General features: G+C 57.0%; 1 protein-coding gene across 1 annotated transcript in view; it reads left to right on the forward strand.

Moving 5' to 3' along the window:
• Window positions 1–5,777: 5,777 nt before the first annotated feature.
• Window positions 5,778–7,794, forward strand: part of LOC112976672 — a 53,027-nt gene continuing 51,010 nt past the window's right edge. Inside the window, exon 1 of the mRNA XM_026088146.1 lies at window positions 5,778–6,054. The gene's annotated coding sequence lies outside the window, so the exon portion shown is untranslated. The remainder of the gene's footprint in view (window positions 6,055–7,794) is intronic.

Consider the following 7,794-nt stretch of genomic DNA (forward strand, 5'->3'; position numbering starts at 1 on the left):
RTCGGCTACGTTCATGTGCCGCACCGCTGCTAGGATCTTTTCTTGKGCCGATCGATTAATGTCCTTCCTCCTCATTGTGGCTTTCAGAACATCTAATACAGCATTTGTATTAGATGTTATTCATGCTTTTGGTATGTTCTTCTCAACTAAGTTTTGCTCAAGATTATTTACAGTTTGGGTAAACTGCCCATGTTGTATCATATATTCGTTATCGCTCGTAACCGTGTTCCTTGTTCACCTGGCAGCTCCAGGTGTTTATAATCGCACCGAGACRCTCGACGCTTTTTATCTCAGGGACCACAGAATTTAATATCGTGACACCGAGTCCAACTTCCCACGTCCCACAAGCTATGGAGTATTGTCCACCTTCCCCTGCACCGGACCTCTCCGCCGCTGTGCGACTACCACATCCCTGCAAGGGGGCTCTGGAAATGACAGGGGCGGAACAGCCCCTTCCCCGGGAACTCGCCCCGGGGATTAGCCGCTCTTGCTGGAAGAAGCGGTGTCAGGCTGCTAATCAGAAGGTGTTTGGTGATTTTCCATCTGCTGGTTGTTCCAGCCCTTCCCTGTTCAGCTGTCTGCTGAGCCGTGTTTTCTTCCCATAAATGTTCTTAGGAAATGAGATCGGGATTTCTTTCAATCTTCTTTTCGACAAGCTAAAGCRGTTGCTCTTTAGATCTACCATTTCAAGGAAAAATTTCTACACCTCAAATACTTTTTTGTGATTATTCTCTGCACCCTCCCTAGKCTTTTACCACCTTTAAAAAAATATGGGTGCAGGTGCCCGGGGCCGCCCCGTCTCTGCGGCTCAGGCCTGGCCCTGCGCGCTCTTGTTGCAGGGCACGCCGTCGGGGACGGACGAGGCTGAGCCCGCAGAGACCTCGCTCTCCGGAAGGCCGCTGCCGCCCTTCATCCGCCAGTTCCAGGGCTCGGAGTGGTTCAAGCAGGTCTTCCCCAGCCTGGGCCTGATGGTAAGGAGCCGCCCGTGCCCATCGTGCTCCGGGACCACCTCCAAGGCCTTGGCACGGCGGTGCCCCCCCGTGCCGCCCAACGCGGTGGTGAAACGSCGTGCGGGGCAGCCCCAGGCGCTGCGTCCGGGCTGCTTTCGGACCTGCCATGTCTCCCAGCACGCAGGCGGTACTGTGAGGGGTTGGAAGGACCCCTTCCCATGGCACATCACAGATCCCCGGCAGGCTTGTCCTTCTCCCCCGCAAGGGCACAGCAATTATCCGCAGAAGCTTTCGCTGCTGTGGGCGTAAAACTCTGGTGTTTTCTGCCCTAGCCGACCTCGGCAGCGCTCCACGCCTGCTCGGCACACCACGCGCACGCATCCCTCCCCGGGCAGGAACTGGGCAGAGTGCTCAGCTGCCGCCACGGGAGGTGGCTCTTAGCGGGAGCATCTTCTCCTGCGGAAAGGTGGGGACAGCTGGGCGGAACAACGCTCCTCACGTTGTTCTTACCCCCTGCCCAGGCCTTTGTGAAGCAAGCGAACATGGATGAGTTTGCACACGTGCTCCTGGAAAAGCTGCTTACTGAGGACTACGGCAYGAAGACGCCGATATTGCAAGCCCTCCTCACGCTCTGCAACCAGCCTGAGCCGAAGATTCAGCATCGGCTTCAAGACGTCCTGCTTTACCTCCTGAAGTGGAGGAACCCTCCCGCAACGCAGGCGAGCGCAGCAYGCTCCTTGCCTTCTCCTCTCCCGACGCGGGGCTAAAACTGGTCCCTCCAGACCCTGGGAGGGCCCACGCGGCGTTCAGGCGCCAGCGGTCACTGCACAGCACCGGGCAGCAGCTCTGCCCATCCGGCTCTCTGCCGGGGCGCTTGCCTTGGGCGCAGGCTCCGGGGTCCTGGAGCGCTTTGCACAGCGTGGGATACCCTCTCCTCTCTGCACCGCACGTGCTCCCTGCTCTTCCTCCCACGTGATGTGCCGGAGCCTTACTGAGGGCAGAACTCAACGGTCACAAACAGCTGGTTTTGCTGCTCCATCACACTTCACAAGCAGACACCTCCATGGAGCTCCTTTCCTGCTGGGAGCGAGGCTGGACTGATGCTCTTTCTTCTCCCATTGCAGGAAAAAAATCAGAAAAGATTTGTCCTAACCTGCTTCCGAGCCCTCACGGATATTTGCACGGGCAGCGAAAGCTTGCTCATGGCGTATTCCCTCCAGGCTCCYGTCTCCAGCCGGTGCGTGGCGGGGTGCACGCAGGGAGGGCCGGTGCGCTGTGAAGGGGGAAGCGGAGCCTCACCTTTCCCGAGCGAACCATAGGCTCTCCAGGACGAGTCTTAAACCAGAGCAAACGGCAGGCGCCTCCTGGCAGACCCTGGCTGCTCCACATCAGCAGTAGCGACTCTTCTTCCACGCCGTGTCAGAAGTTTTTGCYTGGGCCAAGAAACTGGGGCACGCTCTGCCCCGGGCTTGCGGCGAGGTGGAAGAGGTCTAGGCCATTCGGTATCCGTCCCCTGAGCATCGCGGCGGGGGTCGGGTGCTGCTCGGTGTTTTAGACCCGTCATGTCCACAGCCGGCCACGTTCTTGCGCCCCACGTCCCGTCCGCAACCTTGCGGGTCAGGTTTCTCTCCTCCGCTCATCTGACACCGGCCTCCTTCATCCTTGCCTGCAAAGGGACTCCCTGCGACCGCGCCGGGAGCTGAGCTCAGCGTCCCGTTTCGCGGCGTGGCTGGGGCTGCCGATGCGCAGGCTTGCAGCCCAGGCGCGAAGGGAGGGCGGGAGCGGGAGCTGCCACTGAAGGTTGGCATTGCCGGGCCTCGGAGGGAGCCTTGAAGCAAGGACTCGTCCCCTCCTTGCTCCCGGGGAGCCCATAAAGAAGCACCTGGAAGAGCTGGGCCTGCAGGACCCACACGACTATTTCTGTAAGGAGATGGACTCCTGGGACTTCTCCAAGGAGAACGAGGTCACCGAAGCAACCCTCCGGAGCGCCTGCACGCAGTGGCTGGAAGGAGCAATCCGGACTCTGCAGGTGGGACTTCCTCCCATCCATCCCCAGCCTTCCGCCCGCTCCTGGAGCGCCGCAGGGACTTTGTGGACCGGGTGCGGAGTGGGAGCGAAGGGGGGGTTAGCTCCTCTGCAGTGAAGCCTCTGGAGTGGGATAGATCATCGGTGAGGATGCCCTGGCACTCCGGACCTCTGCGAGGCTGGATTGAAGGTGCTGCCAGGAAAAAAAACCCCAGCAGCACTGGCTTTTTCTCTTCCTCGACGGTGTGTCAAAATTCAGCACATCGGAGAGGAAGGTTCCCGTTGCAAAGAGAGGGCCGGGCTTGTCAGAAGGAGGAGGTGTAGGTGAGGAAGCAGATCCAGCAGCAGCCTAGCTGAGAGGAGCCTGAGGCTGCCGCTCCGCGGGAGCCTTTGCTCTCCCTTCCGAGACAGGTGCTCCCAAACTGTTTCCGCAAGTGCAGGATATTGCCTGACAAGTGGAAATGCTGCTATTTTAAAGCGAAAACGAAGCTGCCCGCTCGGATGGACAGCAGCCTGCCCGGCCGAGCTGTGCTGTGCGCCTTTTCCCATGACCTTCCTACGCGTTTCCCTTTAGGCGCCCACGCGGACCTTAGCAACATCCGCAGCGCGCAGGGGCCCTGCAATTGCAGAGAAGCAGCAGGAAATCGGAGCCCCGGCACACCGGGCTTTTCGGATACTTCCTGCCCCATAAAGGCTTCTCCCTGCTTGCTCACTGCGTTCCCTGCCGGGTTTTGCTGCAGGTGTGGGATCAAGCCAAACAGCCCCTAGCTGGCAGGAAAGAGCCTAGGGGCAGGTTGTCGGTTACGCACGGAATAATCCGCTCCGGCAGTGCAGTAGGGCTGGGAGCTGGTGGGGACGAGGCAGCTCGCCACTAATGACCTGCTCGTTTGCTCCAGGAGCACTGGAGCACAGGTCTGACGGGCTCCATCAGGGATTTTTCCAGGGCCACAGTTCACCGCTCTGCCAGATGTTGTGACACACACACACACACACACACACACACGCAGAGTGTCACCTTCTGCCCTGAGACCTCTGCACGCCTATGAAGGATGAGGACGACCTAGACCCAACCCAGAAGCTGTTCGCTATGGAGGACGAAGCAGCTAATCCCAGCGCTGTTGCTCATGCTAGCTTGAGCGGAGCTCCCTCGTGTGCTCAAGGAAGTCAGGCACAGCAGAAAAGGCTCCAGGGTTAGGGTGGTTCCTCTCAGGTCACCCTGCAAGGGCAGCTGCCCTTCACGCTGCCAATTCCCTCCGTGCCAGCTGGGCCTGGCAGCGGTCCCTGTGCCTCGCCTTCACGCGGTGCATGCTTTCGAAGTCATCTTCTGCCAGAAGAGCTAAAATGAAGTTAATCTGAACCTGTGACCCCCCCCTCTTCCAGGCTAARAGTGCTGCGCAGAGTGAAGTTTCTCCATCCAGTCGTATTTTCAGGGAACTGGGACGGCCAATAGACGCCGAAAACCATTTCCGCGAAACGCAGCTGCAGAGAGACTTGGAGGCCCTGAAGGAGCTGAAACCCGCTAAGAAGGACAGCGGGAAGGCAGGYTGGGCCTTGCCCTCCCTGGGGAGGTGAGCGGGTCTCGCGGCACGTGGAGAGCAGCGGAGCCTGCGCGGTGTGCTGGAGGAGTTACYGAGAGGTTGCGCCCAGCATTTCAGTAAGCCACGTAGGCACAGCGTCTGCGCGGGGGCCGTGGATAACCTCACGCTCCCTGGGGCGCCGTATTGCTAATATTATTAGTTGCGCGTTCCCGAACAGCCGTGCAAAAGCCATGCCTTCATGACTAGTGTATTCAGGACGGTGCCAAGAGTCCCAGACTGGATTTATATTGGTTTTAAAAGGTACACTGGATTGATCTATCTATCTATCTAGTATGTGTCCTTTTGCTTGGTAAACAGTTCAAAAGTAAAAATGCAAAACAGCTGGAATCAGCTCTTTAAAATAAGGTTTCTTTCTTGATCGTTTAACTTAGGAGTAAAATTGAAGTTTAAGTCAAAGTGATGTAAATACACTCATCTTGGGTTATGAATGATACAAACAGACTATTAATATACTGTATAGATTCTGTTGTCACTGGATAACGCAAACCCTCCTTTAATTTGCACACCCTCCTTCAAAAAGATATCTTTAAACTCCAGGATATTCATGCAAACTTTGGAAAAAATACATACTGAGAGATTCAGAGAAGTAGGAAGGGGTGTATAAACAAATAGAAAACAGTCCACAGAAGGTATATCTTCTCGTCTCTACACAAAAACCCACGATACCTGAGGAAATTCTGAGAAAAATGAGGAGGGGCAAAAAAATAAAGGAACTTCAGTTACAATGAGAGGAAGCCGTGTTTCACACAACGTTCAACCGGACTGTGGCACTTGCCACCACGGAAAATGAAAGTTTACAAGTATGTGTAGATGTTTCCATGCAAAAGTGAGGCTCAGAGAGACCGGAGGGGTCAGCTAGCGCGTCACAGCCCGTCTTTGCGGACTTTGGTCCAGCTGCTGCTGAAAAGCCCCCGGAGGGCACCTGCCGCTGAAGCATGGGGAACTGGGAGCAAGGGGAATGGAAGCCCCCGATTCAAACGCAGGGTATCGTTTCCGCCTCCGTTCACAGTCATGCTTCTTTCACTTGGTCCCCCCGCACTTAACAGCAAGGTCGAGCTGGCTGTGTCTGACACGGAGACCGTCCCACCCAGGGTGGTAGAGGCTGGTGGTCTCATGCGCAGAGGCAGGGTGGGCCTTTGGTCAAAACGGTCCCCGCATCAGTGAGATACAACCGTGCTTTGCACTGTAGGGTGCTGCRGGCTGCCTCTGGCCACTCCACCGCAGGACCGCGTGCTGTTCGGTAAAAGAGCGATGGCGACTCTATGTGACATCTTGGTGGTGGTGGGGAGATATCGCCCTGCCCCCGGGCATCGGATGGCAACCAGGTCTCCCTCAGCCCCATTGCCGGAGCGCTTGCGAGTAGGCAGAAGAGCTCTTGGCTCTACAAGGCCTAGAGGAAAATCGCTGTTTCTGTGCCAGGAGGCAGGCCGCTCTGCAGCTGGGAGAGGCCAAGGCTCCGGCTCGAAGGAGGTCTCTGCAAGGTAAGTACGATTCGCCTCTCTTTCACCCCCACAGTCTTGCAGAAGGAAAGAAACAAGCCGAGTTTGCGCCCAGCTAGCTGTGTGTGCTCGTAAGCAAAACAGCAGCTTCAGCAGAGGCTTTCAAAACCCAGCCCTGTCCTTCAGTAACTTGGCTTAGAAAGCAAAAGCATCAACAAACGGTGCTGTAACGAACTCCCAAATAACACACGAATCTAAACCCATCACTGCAAGGACACRCCGTGAAAGAGCGAGCTGCCTCCCCCACGCAGGAAAGACCCACCGCTGCTTCGGCTCTGCTCCGCGGCAGCGTTACCGTTCAGAGCGAACTTAGGCGAAGCACGGAGGCGACTCTGCTGGCCACGGGCCACGTCTCACAGCTGAGAGGAGACGTGTCCCCAGGCACCTCGTGTAACTTGGGCCCTGCTTCGGCTTGGGCATTGGACCAGACGACCTCCAGACGCCTGTTTTCTGTTCAGCCGCTGGCCAACGGTACCAGCACCACCTGCTTCCCCGTGGGATCTCACGGCAGAACCAGGGGGTCGGTTTGTAGGACCTCAGCAACCCTCTGCAGTTACTGTCAATTCCCCGTTCAAATATCTGAAAGGAAAGGTACCTCCGTCTCTCTTCCTAACCGCTCTCTACTGAACCTTGGAGCTATAACCCGTCTTAAAAATGTGTAGGTATCCTGCCTAAATTTTACATTGAGGAATAACACAGTGCCCTTAGCTTGAGCGTGGGAATTGAATCTCCCTAAATTTGGGAAACGAGCCACCATCTTCTAACACCGCCAGGCAGAAGAAGACCTATAATTTCTGCTAAGTTACTCTTTTACGTCTGTGCTTCCCTTTGCTTGATCATTCCTAGAGAAACACACGCTCTGAAATATTTTTGTCGACAAGTTCGCGCGCACGTGGGGAACACAACCTTTGCGGCTCCACGGCGGCGGCAGGCGCGTGGCTTGGGGTGACGCCACGAACCCCAGCTAGGCACGAGCGTTGTGACTAGCCTAGTCCTGCCCCAAACTTTTTTTGGAGAATTGTGTGGGTTTTTTGTGTTTTTTTTTTTCTTGCTCATCCTGTTCTGCAGGTATGCAGATATTAATAACAAGCACGGTTTAAAAACAAATTTAGCTCTAGCTTAAAAGTTAAATTGGCAGACGGCTGCGGCTGAGGGGGGGACGCTGCTGCCCCGCGCGTCCCGGCTCCCGCCACAGAGCCGGCGTCCGCGTGACGAGCTCYGCAGAGGCCGCCGTGCCCGCAGCTCCGCTCGCCTTTTCTTCCTCCTCCTTGACCTGCGATGAAGGGCTGTGCACCGATATACGGGCGAGACTCTTAATTCCGTTAATAACATGCTGTAGAGACCTTTATCTCTGTTCCCGTCCCTGTCAAAAAAGGGGATCAGCAGGGGGTCGGGGCAATGGCACGTGCGTGGAGAACCAGGAGGAAGCCGGAACGCCCCGACGCAGGGTGGGCGCGTGGGTATCTGCCGCAGCCAGCGTCAGTTAYCTTTTCCCTCTGAGCTTCGTTTTTATTTCTGGTACAGGACCGGGCCGCGGCTGCGCCAGGCACGAGCGGGAGGGGGCGGGGGGGCGAGGAGAGCCCGCCTGGGCCTCCGGGGGAAGCGTGTGCGGGCGCGCCCGGGGCGCCACGCGCTGGCACGTGCGACTCATCCTGTGATTCCGTGTAATTTAGGGCAGAGAGGACACGGCAGCGCCCCGCGCTCTGCGAGCAGGCGGCGGCG

The sequence above is a fragment of the Apteryx rowi genome, unplaced genomic scaffold, assembly GCF_003343035.1.
Source record: "Apteryx rowi isolate R43461 unplaced genomic scaffold, aptRow1 scaffold_753, whole genome shotgun sequence".
NCBI classification, from domain to species: Eukaryota; Metazoa; Chordata; class Aves; order Apterygiformes; family Apterygidae; genus Apteryx; species Apteryx rowi.